Source organism: Rhinopithecus roxellana, chromosome 11, assembly GCF_007565055.1.
Source record: "Rhinopithecus roxellana isolate Shanxi Qingling chromosome 11, ASM756505v1, whole genome shotgun sequence".
NCBI lineage: Eukaryota > Metazoa > Chordata > Mammalia > Primates > Cercopithecidae > Rhinopithecus > Rhinopithecus roxellana.
This window is the reverse complement of record NC_044559.1, coordinates 25,852,441-25,868,787: the sequence shown is the minus strand read 5'-3', so window position 1 is coordinate 25,868,787 and position 16,347 is coordinate 25,852,441.

The window sequence follows — 16,347 nt, the reverse complement described above, 5'->3', positions numbered from 1 at the left end:
TCTGAGTATTTCTCTAGTCCCCTCATAAAAACACAATTCACTTTCACACTGAAAGAAAAAGATTGCTCCCTAAGTCCTTCATCCTGCATCTCCACCACCCACCAGGCCCTGCCCAGGCAAAAAGTCTCAGAGCCTTTTAAGATGACCCGAGGACCCCCAACTCTGTCTCTGTCTCTCTCTCTCTCTCTCTCTCGCTCTCTCTCTCTCTCTCTCTCTCTCTCTTTTCTTCAGCGTGTTTCCTGGCCACCAGCAAGATCCCTCTTTGGTCTGGGTCGTGGGTGTCTGTAGGACACCGGGAGGATTTAAATGTAATGACCAGCCTGGGGCCCCTGAGAGGGCCTGAGACAGGATTTCCACTGATTGCCAACATGCAGTAGGGAACCTAGGAGACAAGCAGGAACTCCTGTTCTGTTCTTTTTTTTTTTTTTTTTTTTTTTTTTTGAGACACTCTCACTCTGTCGCCCGGGCTGGAGTGCAGTGGCCGGATCTCAGCTCACTGCAAGCTCCGCCTCCTGGGTTCACGCCATTCTCCTGCCTCAGCCTCCTGAGTAGCTGGGACTACAGGCGCCCGTCACCAAGCCCGGCTAGTTTTTTGTATTTTTTTAGTAGAGACAGGGTTTCACTGTGTTAGCTAGGATGGTCTCGATCTCCTGACCTCATGATCCGCCCGTCTCGGCCTCCCAAAGTGCTGGGATTACAGGCTTGAGTCACCGCGCCCGGCCTGGAACTCCTGTTCTTACCCACGCCTCTGCAGAATGGCAGAGACCAGTCAGCCATGAGAGTGGCCTCTGCCATTTCAGAGAGTGGCCGAGGAGTGAGCCAGCCTCAGCCACTGCTGTGTGGTCGGTGGCCCTGATCTCCACACGTCGCAGAGCCTGCTAAGCATGGGCCTCAATGGCACAGGCCCAGGAAGCGTTGAGTCCCAGGATTTATTTTTTGTTTTCTGGGACTTTTAAAAGAAAACACTGTCATCAATGACTGCTCTCTAGTGCGTCTCTGAAGAGCAGTCGCCGAAAGGAGCCACTGCCGCAGGGGCGTCCACAGGCCAGGGAAGGAACGAGCTCCAGGGGCTGAGTTTGCTCTTGGAGAATGAGGTTGTCAAAACCTCACTTCACGGGGAAGTCTGGAAAAGACAGTTTCCTGCTTTGTCAATCGTGGGCAGCAGGAAACGGTGCAGCCCCCAGTGAGGATGATTCCAGGAGGGTGTAACCGGGCGACATATGAAGGGGTAGGCAGTGCGGTGAACCACCCACCTGGGCCGTGTAGCTGGCACAGTGGTAATTTCAGAGACCTGGAGAGACAGGGGAGGGATGGTCAGGGGACTTGGAAAAGGAGGAAGGACATGGGGAGGAGCCCAGTGGGAAGGAGATGCCTCATCACACCCTCCTCCCTCCCAGCCCCACAGGCTCCTGCTGGCTGAGTCAGCCAGAGCCAGACAGCATGAAGTCCCCCATGATGGCTCCCGCTGGTCAGTGTCCTGGTGTGGGGGGGTGCACCTGGAGGGGCAATTGGGAAGGCACCCAGGACCCCCCAAAAACCCCTGGGCAGCCCCAGCTTGCACTGCAGGGAATCTGCCGTTCAAGATGGCTGTTAGAAAATGGAGATTCTACCTCCCAGGTGACCCCAAGGGCTCTTACCCAGAGTCCTGAATAGACACAGCCCAGCCCAGGAGTCCTAAAAGGAATTCTAGAGAGACCGGGATGGTTGTAAGGGCCTGGGAATGATCTGTGCCATTCGGTGGAGACCCAAGTGCCCTCAGAGTGACCCAAACCTCAAGGCTGAGAACAGCTCGAGGTTCGCCTGGACTTATCCCTGCTCCCCCACAGATCCTCGGTGCACCCTGGGATTTCCAGAGCCACGTGGATTTTAAGCCCCATCCAGGGTGATCCTGTGACACACAGGGCTCAGCTTCCCATGGGTCATTTCCCTCCAAGACCACCTTCCTCCCCAGCTCACGGTCCACATCCACAGAGCCACACACCTCCATGGCAGAGCTGAGAGCACGTGGCACAGAGTCAGGGCTGACATTGACCAGGGCACCCTTGGTCTCCCCCAAGACCCATCAGATTGTTCCTGGTACTGCCTTTCAATAAAAAGCCCAGGGTCTGAGCAGGGTGGGGCATCTCCCCTCCCCGTCAGGATGAAGGTCAGAGCTGAATTTGTTCAGTTCAAAACCAAAAACAGCCCTGAAGGAAAATGTGTTGAGCTTGGCTGTAAGCCAGGTCGTTAAACATGGATTCTGATCACAGATCGTTTCTATTAATTAAACAAATATTTTTCCAGAGCTGTCTCGGTTTCCGCTGTTGCCGTTGGCCTGAGTTGCTGGCGCACCATGCCCCGAAAGTCAGCTCAGATCAGAGAACACACAGAACTTTTGAAGGAACAGCTAAGACAGGTCTTCAAAGCAGAGCAGCTCTGTTCAGAGAGAAGGAACAGGCAAGAAAACACTGGCACCTCCAGCCCTTACAGTCACCAAGCTGTACTTTCAGATTCCTGCTGACACAAACTCTCTCTCTCTCTCTCTCTCTCTCTCTCTCTCTCTCTCTCTCTCTCTCTCTCTCTCTCTCTCCCTCTCTCCCTCTCTCTCTCAATCTCTCCCTCTCGGAATGCATAGTCCTTCTCCCTGCATCCATCTCTAAATCCACACCTGCACACACAAATAAGCACTCTGGCAGTGCAGTTACTATTCCAAGTTTGGAGACTCACGTGTGTGTGTGTGTGTGTGTGTGTGTGTGTGTGTGTGTGTGTGTGTGTGTTTCCTGCTGAAGTAGAGGGAAAAGGGCCAGGCAGAATGGGCCCTAGGTCCCCACGTGATATACCCCAGCAGGAGTCCTTTGCTCCTTCGAAAATGCAATTACCACAAACTTCCCTCACCCTGGACCCCGGTTCCAGAGAAACGCCCATGCACACGTTTTGCTACAAGTTCAGGATGTTCGTGAACTTTCTGAAGCCCGCCAAGAGCGCACTGCAAGTTCCAAGTTTAGAAGTCCTGGGGAGTCAGGAAGAGTTTGAAGCCTCTAAACTATCAGCAGAACTGTCAAGCGCCCAAGGCTTATCCTCTCTCAGCAGCCCCGAAGCCCGCTCAACTGCAAGCACTCAGCATCTAGAACTCCCGTCATGCCCCAGTCCCGAGGTGTCCTTTTACACTGCAGACCCCCTGGCCTTTCTCAGAAAATGCTCTGCGCTGCCCTGTCCTCATTTGTTGCACAAGAGTAGTAGCCACAGCGATGCTAACCAGGCCTGCTGCACACAGCCCCCTGCCCCAGGTCCAGGTCTGCACCAACATCCTATGCCCGTGCACACATCTGCAATCTTGAACCCCAGACACCTTGTCTATGACCTGAGACAAGGGAATTGCATCAGCAGCTTCACACTCTTTTATGTTTTTAGATTTGGAGTCTCTGTCACAGGCACAGGCTGTGGTGAGCCACAATTGTGCCATTGCACGCCGCACAGGCTGGAGTGCAGTGGCACAACCACAGCTCACCACAGCCTCGAACTCCCGAGCTTAAGTCATGCTCCTGCCTCTCAGCCTCCTGAGTAGCTGGGACTACAGGCCTGCATCACCACGCCAGGCTAATTTTTAGATTTTTTTGTAGCAACAGGGTCTCACTATGATGCCTATGCTGGTCTCAAACTCCTGGGCTCAAGCAATCCTCCCACCTTGGCCTTCCGAAGTGCTGGGATTACAGGTGTGAGTCATTGCACCTGGCAACACTTTTTTTTTAGCCAAGAGCCCTTCTGATGGAATCTCATGAGTTAGGCCAGTCTATAAAGCACAGCCAAGCAGCCAAGCAGCAGTTGAAGAGGGGATGGGAGAAGACCCCGCACTAGCCCCCAGGTCTCTGAGAAGCACAACTGGAAGACTCTAGCCCTCAAGCCCACAGCCTCCTAAATGCCCTGTGGCTGAGTCATGTTGTGACACTGGGATTTCTCGGGGACCCTAGACCTAAACATCTCCCTCCCAGCCAACCCACAACCCCTGCGCCATGCACAAAACCAACACTCTGCAATCCTTCTTTCCAGATCATTCTGTGGTATGTAATCTAACAAACTAGCCATGCTTAAGGGTTCGGAAGGAGTGACTGGGTTAATGAGCTGGTCCAACCCCTCCAGAAGGATTTTGCATTTGTAATGGAGATCACCTTACTCCAAGGGAGAACTGTTCAAATATATTTTTTGCGTGTTTTTAAATTTCAAAAGTAAGGTATGATTTTGATAAGCCATGACTATACTACAGAAAGATCTTGTTTAGGAGATGAAAGTGGCCCCTGCCTCCCCCTCCAAATCCAAGCCTTTGAGGTAAAGCAATATTTGAATGACAGGCACGGTGGCATTTGTGTGCAAGGAGAAGACTGAGTACCACCAAGTCCTGGGAGTGGACGCTGCCTCCTCCCGTGGCTCTGCCTGCGCAGATGCCACCAGGAACCCTCCCCAGGGGCACAGGAGTGAAGCTACGTGGACTCTATGCCCGGCTCCCTGAGCAGGTACAATTCCAAGCACCTCGGGCTGCTCCTCTCTGGCTCCTGCCACCTTCCTGAGATAAAGGGTCAACCCTCAGCTGACCTCACAAGGGTGGGAGCAAAACCATAAAAGGATAAGACATCTCCGGATTAGAAAGCGATGACTGGGCTGGTGAATGCCAGACCATCTGGGGCTGGATGATAAGCAAGGTCCTTATCACCAGGGGTCAGGGGTCTCTTGGCCGTGGGCGGCAGATACTCATTCCTTCAACACTGCTCTAGGGGAGAAGAAAACAAAAACCAATGCTCCAAGGAGCTTTTGACTTATTAATAGTCGGGCTGGCAAGATAAGGACTTAGAGGTTCAAACTCCAATGGCTTCGAGTCCAGGCCACGCGGCTGAGTGGTCTCTGCTGGAACATCCTTGGTGGTGGGAAGCTCTGCACCTGGTGCTGGAGGAGGCCTGAGGGTCAGGAGATCTTCCTCCAGGGAGCCCACTCCTCCTCCCCTGCGGCATGCAGCACTCACCCCGCAGGCTTCTGCCTGGCTGCCCCCATACGGGATCTTCCAGAGCAAACCCAGGGGTTCCCTGCTCCCAGCCCTCGGTCCTGCCACTGCACCCAATAAAACATCCCCATCTCACATGAAAACAGCCCTCTGAGGAACCCGGTGTCTTTCCGGTGGGAGGTTCCTCTCTAACACCAGGACTTCCCTTGGGGTCTGCTCACCCAGGCTTCTGTCTCCACGGCATGTCCTGTTTTCTGAGCCCAGGGAATCTGGGGGCACGTCAGATCTCAGTGTTGGGGAGCTGCCGCCAAACAATGCAGCAAAGCCGGTTTCTTTTCAAAGTAGAGGCTGTCTCGTTATAATTTAGGGATGAATTCTAACTAAGGTTCCAGAAGGAGGCCCCAGTGTGGAGGGGCCTGTCTCTCCCTGAGCACCTGTGTCTCCTGGCTCCACCAGGACCCTCACCAAATGGTGTTTTGCATCCTCTTTTCCCTTGGGAGGGTCTGGGAGTGGACAGGGCATGTCTTCCCCTTTCCCCAAAGGAAGGGTAGGAAAGGAGTTCTCTTTGCCCCTGTATTCCAACCACAAGCCAAGGGAGGGCGTCCCGAGACCCCCCGCACTGGGCTGCCTGGATGAGGGGTGACTGTCCCTGAGGCTGTCAGGAGGCTGTGTGACACATGGCTGGCAAGCTCAGTGTTCCAGGGAAGAGGGCTGAGAGTAGCATTCCTGGGGGTCTCTGGGCAGAACCAGGAGAACCGGCCAGCGCCACTCAACAGCATGCCATGTGGCATGTCAGGGGGAGTTCAAGGGTCCCCGGAGCTGAGTGGGTGCTGTAGAGGGGCTGGGCTCATCGGGAAGGAGGTGGCCGGGGTGACCACAGCGGGGAGATGCAGGAGGCACAGACAGGCCGGAGGGGCCATCTGCCAATCAGGGAATGCTATAGTGCTGAGGATCCCGTATGCTGCTGGGGGTGTTTCTCCAGAGAACTCACCAATGTGCAAATGCAGCCCCCCACCCAAGAAAGCTGGCGCCAGCTTCCCGGGGTGAAGGCGGCACCCAGAACCAGCAGCACCATGTCCCCTCACCATGTCCTCTTTGTCCTGACCCCCAGAGGAGCCTGGGGGGAGGCAGCAGGGGTTAGCCCAGAAGCTAGGAGGGCAGCCGGTAGGGGCAAGGGTGCTGTACAGGGCTGGATACCACCCCACGCTGCCTCCTTAACCATTTGCCCCCAATCCCTGACTGGGGCCCCAATCCTCCTCCACTGGGGAAGGAGTCAGTGCCCTCGGCCACCTTCCTGGAGGCCAGCTGCTGCCCAGAAGGGAGAGGTGAAGCCACTGTCCCCAGGAAGGAGACTCGGCTGCCTTCATACCCTCAGGCCATGCCAGGGCACAGGAAGAGCGCTCACCTATCTGGCAGAGGCACCTCTAAGGCTGCCTTCCTCTGGAGAGCCCCTGACATCCCCTCAGAGGAAACATGTTCTCTGGAACCCGTGCAGCACTGGGCCGTTCCTGAGCAACTGAGCGGGCTCAGGAGCCGCGGTTCCCGCCCTCCATCCAGCTCCCAGTTGCCCTGGACAAAGAGCGAGCGTATCTGACACATCAAAAATCCTTCAAAATATTTACTGAATTGGGTTTAAAACAAGGAGGGCACTGCCTGAGGATAGCTCTGCTGTTCTCAGCATCACAGAATCAACTAGCTCTCTGTCTATTTTGCAGTTTATACATGATAAGGCATCCTGTCTGAAATCCCTGTCTTGGAAGTGGGAGGGACCTCGGAGGCTGTGGCTGTTGTTCTAACTCACAATTATTACTTGTTTCTGAGTGTTTGGGCCCAGATAAATCACAGATGATTAAATCTACAATTCTCTCCCAAGTCTTCCTTAGAGGGGAGATGTGTCCTTGCAAACACAACTCAGCTTTATGAAAGTATGTGGTTTTTTGTTTGTTTGTTTGTTTGTTTTTGAGGCAGTGTCTCGATCTGTCGCCCCGGCTGGAGTGCAATGGTGCAGTCTCAGCTCACTGCAGCCTTGACCCCCCCAACTCAAGTGATCCTCCTGCCTCAGCTTCCTGAGTAGCTGGGAACACAGGCATGCACCACCACACCTATCGAATTTGTGCGTTTTTTGTAGAGATGGGGTTTCACCACATTGCCCAGGCTGGCCTCGAACTTCTGGGCTCAAGAGATCCTCCTGCCTCGGCCTCCCAAAGTGCTAGGATTACAGGTGTGAGCCACCGGCCAGTACACATTTTATTAAGTGCACAAGCTTTTTGATGGGTCTCCCCCTCAATGGAGAATGTCTTGGTGTATTGCTTCATAAATTGAGAATAATATGCTAGCAAATATTTTAGCGTGTAGACCCTCCACGCAGATATGCACCAATCATTGCCATCTCTGAATGTTTTATCTCTGATTAAGTGGCATGGGTTTTTTTTACTGTTCCCCAAAATACACCCTGCCTCAGGGAGCACTCACTATTAGGGTAGCTGAGGGTAACCTGGACCATACAAATATTTAATCAAACTGCAGCTCCTGGGAATTCCAAGTGTGGGTGACGCAACCTCCCTCATAATGAAAATCTATTACCCCGATCCTGTGCCTCCTCCCGCAGACCTCCACGTGCAGGCTTTTTCCTTACCACACACATGCTGTCTGGAGAGGAAGCCAAGAGCCCTCCCAGAGGGGAGACTGTGAAGGAAGCGAATGTCTAAATAAAGTCAAATCTTCTCTGTGCACCTTGTAATCATCATTCAAAGAACATTGCACACATACCCTCCTGCTCTATATTAAGTACACCTTCCCTGCTGGCTCAAAACAACCTCGAGGCTTGGGGGGAGGCACGGCCATAAATAACGCGTGCTTTAAGCCGGCTCTAATTTAACAGCAGTCTTTGGCGAGGGGAAATGCAAAGAATATTTAAACAATGACACACAACCAAAACTAACAGGCAGGGCTCAAAGGAGTTCGTCATTTTTTTTTCCATCTAAAATTAAATTTCATGGGTTTTTTCTTTTTTGGCAGAACTTTGATTCAATTGCTTCAGGTTCTTGTCTGAAACAGATTTGAGTCCCTCTCTCTTGTCTCTCTCTCTCTCTCTGACGCTCTGATCTCTCAGAATCTCTGTCTCTGATCTTGCTAACTCTGTCTCTGTCTCTCTGTCTCTCTGATCTCTCTTTCTGACTCTCTCTGTGTGTCTATGTGTCTCTCTCTCCCTCCCCGCACCTCCGGCCCCCCCAGCTTTATCTCCAGACAGCGTGTGTGAGACAGGAAAGGGTCAGCGTGGGGGTGGGGGGATGGGGAGTGACTGCAAGATGGAGGAGTGATGGGTTGGCATTGTTCAGAGATTAGAGATTAGAGATCATTGGAAACAATTTGGAAATGCTCTTCCGAGGGCTTTGGACTCCTTGAAAGAAATATATTCTATTTTGTTTAAAACAGCTTTGCGATCAAGCAATCAAACCACAGCTGCTTGTTGAGAATAGCGGGAAAACGGAAACATGATATTGACGCTCAGAGAGCTTGGCTGGAGCTCCAGAGACCAGGGAAAATCTTCAGTGGCCAAGAGCATGATACCTTATGGTGAGGCACAGACCGGACCAGACCACATCCATCTTCCTTTCCTCAAAGCTGAGACAGTCCCAGAAGGGTGGGACCCAGAGAGGGGCAGATACAGGCCACATTCTACATCCGGAAGTCGACACACCCATCCCCGTAGAGGACTATCCTGGGTCCAGACCTGGCAGAGAATGCAGGGAGACCCTCTGGGAGGGGCTTGCCCAGGGCGGTGGACTCCGTCGTGTGGAGGGGGTCAGATGAAGCCTGCACGGGGTCATCTCTCTCTGTCATTCAGCTGTGCGTCTGGGGGCACCTGCTGGTATATGCAGGGTGCGCCATGGAGGGTGTGAAAATGAACTCGAGAGTTTGAGCCTCAGGTTCCCAGAGGACTTCGCTCATGTCCCGTACAGTCGCTCACCCTGCATCCTATGTGTTTACAGAATTCTCCAATCTGACGTTGGGATCTGACTACATGTCCTGAGCCCCCAGCCCAGGCCCTGACCCGTGCCCGGCATGCAGGGGCTGGATGAATAAGACAGAGTCCAAGCTTACAGGACTAACGTCCCTGCCTGGGGGTAACACGGGCCCTCAAAGCCTTGATGTCCAGTGATAGGACGGTGTCATCCACTAATTGGGGAGCCACAGGCCCTCCGGAGGGGTGAGGGTATCCGGAGGGTGCGTGAGATGTTTCGGAGGGAAAGTGACTTCCCAGGAAACCCTTGGAGAAGGCTGGGAGCCTCCACCACAGAGAGGGGAGGAAGAGGATCCCAGGTGAGGAGAAAGGAATGTGGGGTGCAGGAGCAATGGGGACAGGCGGCCACATAGTGCTGGAGCAGGACGTTCACGAAGAAGCCAGGAGGTGACGAGAAAGGCCCTGGAGCAGGTGTTGAGGAGGCTGGACCCCCCCGTGGGCTGTGTCCCTCCTGCCCGTGCTGTGGTCATCACACTGCCAGTGACTGCAGCAGGAGTAACGACGCCCGGCTTCATTGTGGGCCCAGCAACGGACAGGCATTGCTTTAAGCCTTTTTCTGGAATTAATCATTTAATCCTTACAAACACTCTGTGGGGAGATCCCTCTATTTTACAGATGAGGAAACCAAGTCTCAGAAATGCTGAGCTGGTGTCCCAAAGTTGAGGAGCCCAAGATGGCAGAGTGACTCCAAGCCCCACCCCTCTCCTGGCGTCCCCCCACCCCCGTCCTCCTCTCCTGGTGTTACCCACCAGGTCCTCTTCACCTGGCGTTCCCCCCCCCAGGTCTCTACCTCCTGGTGTCCCACCCAGGCGCACTCTCATGGTATCCCCCCAGGTACCCCTCTCCTGGTATCCCCCCCAGGTCCCCCTCTTCTGATGTCCCCCCCAGGTCCCCCTCTCCTGGTGTCCCCCCCAGGTCCCCCTCTGCTGGTAGTCCCCCAGATCCCCCTCTCCTGATGTCCCCCCAGGTCCCCCTCTCCTGGTGTCCCCCCAGGTCCCCCTCTCCTGGTGTCCCCCTCAGGTCCCCCTCTGCTGGTATCCCCCCCAGGTCCCCCTCTCCTGGTGTCCCCCCCAGGATCCCTCTGCTGGTATCCCCCCCAGGTCCCCCATTCCTGGTATCCCCCCAGGTCCCCCTCTCCTGGTGTCCCCCCCAGGTCCCCCTCTCCTGGTGTCTCCCCCGATCCCCCTCTCCTGATGTCCCCCCCAGGTCCCCCTCTCCTGGTGTCCCTTCTAGGTCCTCCTCTCCTGGTGTCCCCCCCAGGTCCCCCTCTGCTGGTATCCCCCCAGATCCCCCTCTCCTGATGTCCCCCCAGGTCCCCCTCTCCTGGTGTCCCCCCAGGTCCCCCTCTCCTGGTGTCCCCCACACGTCCCCCTCTGCTGGTGTCCCCCCCAGGTCCCCCTCTCCTGGTGTCCCCCCCAGATCCCCCTCTCCTGATGTCCCCCCCAGGTCCCCCTCTCCTGGTGTCCCGTCTAGGTCCTCCTCTCCTGGTGTCCCCCCAGGTCCCCCTCTGCTGGTATCCCCCCCAGGTCCCCCTCTCCTGGTGTCCCCCCAGGATCCCTCTGCTGGTATCCCCCCCAGGTCTCCCTCTGCTGGTATCCCCCCCAGGTCCCCCATTCCTGGTATCCCCCCAGGTCCCCCTCTGCTGGTATCCCCCCCAGATCCCCCATTCCTGGTATCCCCCCAGGTCCCCCTCTCCTGGTGTCCCCCCCAGATCCCCCTCTCCTGATATCCCCCCCAGGTCCCCCTCTCCTGGTGTCCCCTCTAGGTCCTCCTCTCCTGATGTCCCCCCCAGGTCCCCCTCTCCTGGTGTCCCCCCAGGTCCCCCTCTCCTGATATCCCCCCAGGTCCCCCTCTCCTGGTGTCCCCCCCAGGTCTCCCTCTCCTGGTGCCCCTCCCCCAAGGTCCACAGGCACTGCAGGCAACCCCTCCACTCCCAACCATGGCCCCAGCCCTCCCCTTGACTGTGCCTCCACACTGAGTCCATTTCCCAGCTAGCTCTCGGGTTGGACAGACACCTGAGGGCCACATCCCTGTGGAGAGAAGTGTCTCTAAAGGACACACGGTACCTGAGGGATGTCTGGTAGTGTTCTGTCATCAGACTGCCAGCTACCCCCAGCAGTCACGGCTGCATCTCTTTGTCCTCAGGATCCTGACCACTTTTGTTGTCGTCTGACCATGGCCGCTGCTCCTGGAGCTCCCGTGAGGGGAACCAGAGACCATGGCCGCTGTCTCCCAGGGTTCCCCAAACCCAAACTCTGGGGGCCACCTTGTTTGTGCATGAGGCCTCCCTCCTCCTCCCTCAGAGCCTCACAAATCCCCTACAAAACAGCTGCTGCGGCCTCACAAAACCATTTATGGGGCCAGTTAGTGGACTTGCTACCTATTACCTTCTATCTCCACCCCAGGAACCGAAGCACAAAACCCCCACCTCATTGCTCCCCGACCCAGACGAAAGTTCCTCCCTCTCAGCCAGAGAGGAGTGAGTGAGGGTATCTGAGGTTCCGTCTCAGTTTAGCCTCAAATGAAGGAACTGTCTCTGTGCAATTATTCCATACGAATGGTCAATGTCTATTTCCTCCGTCGTTTTGCTTTCAAACTTTACTAGGCATAGTCATAGAAACTGAAATTTCCTCCATACCTAGCAATTCTAATAAAAAGCTTTGGTCAGTTACATACTGACATTTTTAAGGCTGGAATAAAGGGTCATCTAGATTTGCCAAGAAACAGCATGGGGGAATATGGGGAATATTGATAAAATAAGGTTAATTATGAACTGAAAACTGTTGATAATGGTGTGTATAGAAGTTTATTGCCATATTCTGTTTGCTATTATGAATGTGCAAAATTTTCCAACAAAATGTGGACGAGAAATAAAAAAAAAATAAAGTAAGACTGCTGCTGGGGCAAGAGGCCCCAATGCATGTTAACACCGCTGTTTGGGGTTTCTCTCTTTATTTCATTTCTCTGCTTGATCTCCGGCACCCTCTAGTAACCAAGATTTGGCTGGTTGTGTGTTTCTAGTCCAACAAAACCAGACAGAGTTGGAATTGAAGTCTTCGAAGTTGAGCGAATTCCAGTAAGCCAGCCAGGGCCCCTCACAGACCCGGCTTTTGCTGCCCCCCATCAGGGCCCCTCACAGACCCGGCTTCTGCCCCCCATCAGGGCCCCTCACAGACCCGGCTTCTGCCCCCCATCAGGGCCCCTCACAGACCCGGCTTCTGCCCCCCCATCAGGGCCCCTCACAGACCCGGCTTCTGCAGCCCCCCTGTCCAAGTCACTGCCCCAGGTCTGGACACAGGCTGGAGGGTCATCGTGGCAGTTGCCTCTGAGTCAGCAAAACGCTGCTGTCACCCGCGAGGTCTGCAGTGCATCTCAGAGGAGTGAGGTCCTGGAGGGGTCCTGCCAAGCCAAGGTGCCGGAAATGGGGAGCCACCGGGCAGGTGAGATGGGAGGTGGGAAAACGGTGTCATGGGAGTTCTCTCTTGGGCCTTTAAAGTACTGGTCTTCAGACAGAGAGGTCCAGAGGGACGTCGGGAAGCTTAGTTTTGAAGGAATTCCAGACTCCCCTGGGCAGCCAAGGCATTCTCTAGCTTCCTGTGATCCTGGTCCGGGCCCTGGCTCATAAATCTGGCAGGAAGGGCTCTCAGGAAGGACCCTACTGGCCTGGGGCAGCCTCGGAGTTGAATGAAGATGGTTTGACTCTGAGAATGGCTGGCCCCAGCCAGGTTCCCCGTGGGGCAGCCCCTCTGTTTGGAAGTCTCCTTCCCCACTGGGCCTGCACACCCACCCCTCCAGCCACATCAGCCCCAATATCTCTGTATTGAGCCCGGAGGCACCTTTCCTTTGGTTGCTCAGAGAGCTTCAGAGACAGGCCCTCACTACTGAATCGGTGTCCATCCAAGGAGCAGGGCGCAGGCTGTCCCTTCCAGCTCACAAAACAGATGCAGAGCCAGGCACATCAGCCCAAGTGCGACTCACACCCCGCCAGGCCCCGTGGGCACTTTCTCAGCAGGGGTGTGGGGGCAGCAACTCCATCCACCTTCCCCTGTCCCCTCACCCACCCACCACCGCCCACGGCCAGGGTCACTGGAGCAGCCTCCATTCCATCCCTGCACGGCAGCCACCGTGATCTCTCCAAACCACAAGTCAGGGTGTCACCTCTGCTTACAAGCTTTTGGTGACTGTATGCTGTCTCAGACATGCTCAGCAACGGACACACTCACCGCCCCGTCATGCCTGTCTCTCGCCGTCCTCCTGGCTCGCTCTCCTCTCACCAGGCTTAACGGCTGCACTTCCTGCGGCACTTCTGTGACCCCAGGGCCCGACTGGTGCCCTTCTGTGGTGGTGCTTCACCAACTTGCCATGGCTGGTTTACGTCCCTGATCACCCAGACTAAACGTGAAGGGCCAGGACTGTGCTCAAAGTCCTGAAACCCAGAGACTAGAGCTCAGCTCAGACTGCGCATGATGCCTTGTTGTGGACACGTGCCCGGCTGAACATGCCAGTCCTTAAAGGCTGCTCAACAATGCTGTGTTTTCTCCCTGGAAACTCTGGAGCAACTGCAGCCAAGCATCCTCTGCTCACTCTGTTTGTATCTCTGTCCTCTAAATCAGCCCTCCAACTTCCTCCCCACCTGCAATGAGACTGTGAAGGAATAAGGATGTCCAGAGGAGACTGTGCCCCAACTTGGCTGTCGAAGGGGCCTCGTCAGCCACCTTCACGTCGCAGAGGGTCAAAGGCTGACCCGACAGAGTAAGGCTGACCCTAGGAAGAGTAGGTGCTGGGCAATGTCCACCGTGTGCCAGAAGATCCCCCATTTAATGCAAACAACATCTCAATGAAAGGTAACATTGAAGATGGCAGTCTGAAGCACCGGGAAGGGCATGGACTTTGAAGCTGGGCAGGTTTGAGTTTAAGTGTTGCTTTGCCACTTCTTCTTTCTGTACCATCTTGGCAATCTGTAAAATGCATATAACACCTCATGTGTTAGGGTGGCTCCTCACTGCAATAACAGACGACCCCAGATCTCAGTAACCCCGTGCAATGAAACACCTGCTTCTCCTTCACACAAAGCTGAATGTGATGGTTTCTAGTTATATGGTTCTCTTGGGTGGGCTTCTCCCAAGCCGCAGCTCCACTGAGCTCCGTAGTCCCCCTCTGGATCTCCTGCCCTAAAGTGGTCAACAGGTGAAGAGAGAGAGTGAGAGTATTTATTGGGCAGGAGGTTTTTGGGACAGCCTGGAGGTGGCGTCCTCAAGCATCACTCCCAGGGTTCCCGGCTGGAAACCAGGGGAGGTGAGGCGGGACATGCCGAAGCTGCAGTGTTCTGGAAAATGCATAGCCCTGCTTCTGCCACACCTGCCTGGCAGAACTGTCGTGTTTTAGGGGACGACCCATAAAATGGCTTAACAGGGTCTTGGCCCAGGGGCTGCTAGAACAGTGAGTTTCCTTCTTCTCTTTGCCTTTGGTGATGTTGGGGCTGGAAGATTTCTAGAATGAGCTGTGTCTGTAAAGGAGCCTCAAGTCTTTTTTTTTAAAGCACCCATGGATGAGGCTTTTTGAGGCACTAGCCAGGCATCAGAGGCCCAGGGAAGTTCAAGAGTTCACCCTGATTGGCCTGAACATCTGGGAAGTTCTGGGCTGAGCACGATGACAAATATGCCTTCCACTCCCACCATCCACACTCATCTACCCACACACATGGGTTCTGTCTTGCCCTGGAAGAAGACGGTTTCAGGATGACTGGATTTCTGAATTTCCTCCATGCAGATTAAAGAGGCTTAAGGAGCCTGTCTGCTGGGGTGAAGCCTCGGACCAGAGCTGCTCTGACTGGGCAGGGGTGGCTCAGGGTGGGGCCTGCTCTTCAGCCAGGCTCCCCGAGGCGGGTGGGATGAGACACCTGGGTGGGGCGGGCAGAAGCTCAGAGTCTGCATGGTGCCAGGGAGGATGATGAGGACGAGGACGGATGAGCCCACAGGGATGTATACTCCACCTCCAGAAAACACAAGGAACTCAGAGGCTGCACACACAGGCAGCACAGAAAGGAACAGTGGGGCAACTCGAGGGGGTTCTGAAGGTACCTCTTGCCTATATTGCCTGGTTTTAGTCATCTCCCGGATGCTTGCCTTCAGGCTGATGGACTTCTGTGAGATCCCTTGGTTACTGGCTTTGAAAGCCACTGGGTACCGACCACCCTCATCTTGGCAGGGGAGCTCCCATTGCTAACATTGCTTCTTAAGGTGCCACTGGAGAACAGCTGTTGAAGGTGACCAGCCCCCAAGGAGTCAGCTGCCTTCCCCACCCCCAACTCACCAGAGTCCCATGAGGACACCCCACCCTCAAACGCAATCTGGACAGAACTGTCAAGGACCCTAAACCAGGCACGCCCACCTTCTCATCCAGCTCCCTTTCACTCACTTGGGTGGTTGCAGCCACCAGCTCTGGTTTCTGGCCCATACCTAGTTATTTTAAAGGCCAAATTTTCACAGTTATGCAACAGGCCCTCATCTTCAGGCCTTCAGATGCTCCCACGTGGCTTGTTTGATTCTCCTTCTCCATATCAGCCCTCTCTCAAGACTCAAATTTCATTTCAAACCAAATTTCTCTTTTTTCCATTCTGTTGACTGGGCATCACCACGGCAACCCCCACCCCCATTGCAAACCTCCTCTGAGGAACGGGCCCACAGGCGGGACCTTGGACCTGTCATCGCTGTGAGTCAAGATGAGATGAGCTCACTTCCCTTGATCGGCAATGAGTACTGAGTGCAGCTTCAATCTGTGTCTTTGTCACTAGGACAACTCTGTGACTAGTGAGCTTTGGGTAAGGCAAAAAGTCCTTCCCCAGGAGAAAGAAGTAAGTGACCTGCCTTTACAGACAGTTGGTCCAACGGATAAAACAGGGGCTGCCCAAGATCCCTACAGAACAAAACACCTATCATGCAAGATCATTACATATCTATCTTTTTTTCTCAAAAAAAAAAAAAAAAAAAAAAAAAAAAAAGGCCAGGTGCAGTGGCTCATACCCATAATCCCAGCACTTTGAGAGGCTGAGATGGGCAGATCACCTGAGGTCAGGAGTTCGAGAGCAGCCTGGCCAACATGGTGACACCCTGTCTCTACTAAAAATACAAAAATTAGCTGGGTGTGGTGGTGGGTGCCTGTAATCCCAGCTACTCAGGAGGCTGAGGCAGGAGAATTGCTTGAACCTGGGAGGCAGAGGGTGCAGTGAGCCTAGAATACGCCACTGTACTGCAGCCTGGGTGACACAGCCAGACCCGTCTCAAACAAACAAGCAAATAAATACCTACTAAATACCACCTATAACAAAAATGACTTTGAAGATTTCTCACAAACT